Source organism: Myotis davidii, unplaced genomic scaffold (genome assembly GCF_000327345.1).
Source record: "Myotis davidii unplaced genomic scaffold, ASM32734v1 scaffold991, whole genome shotgun sequence".
In the NCBI taxonomy this organism is placed as follows: Eukaryota; Metazoa; Chordata; class Mammalia; order Chiroptera; family Vespertilionidae; genus Myotis; species Myotis davidii.
This window is the reverse complement of record NW_006283137.1, coordinates 642130-642447: the sequence shown is the minus strand read 5'-3', so window position 1 is coordinate 642447 and position 318 is coordinate 642130. Positions and strand designations below refer to the sequence as shown.

Here is a 318-nt window from a genome sequence, read left to right as displayed (position 1 = left end):
CTGGGGCGTGTGGGATTCTCCACCAGGCGGAGGACCTGCGAACAGGCAACGCCGACCGGGCAGAGAGGGCGCCGCGTCAGCAGAAAGCCGCCTGCGTGCCTTTCGGTCTCCGAACAAATGACATAAATTTGAAGAGCTCGGAATTCACAAAGTGCCTATAAAATCCCAGGTTCCCGCGGATTGCCCCTGAACGTGCTGGCCCCCGTCCAGGTGCTGAGCCGGGGGAGAGGCACGGAAAGGAAATCACGGAAAAGCCCGCGTGGCTGCGGTCCCCGCTCCAGCCCGGGCGTCTGCAGAGCTGCCCGCCTCCCTGAGCTG

General features: G+C 63.8%; 1 protein-coding gene across 5 annotated transcripts in view; it reads left to right on the top strand.

The window, feature by feature from the left end:
- The window catches only part of LOC107182813 (WAS/WASL-interacting protein family member 3), a 138180-nt gene that overhangs the window by 66180 nt on the left and 71682 nt on the right, over positions 1-318 (top strand). The gene's annotated exons all lie outside the window — the stretch shown is intronic.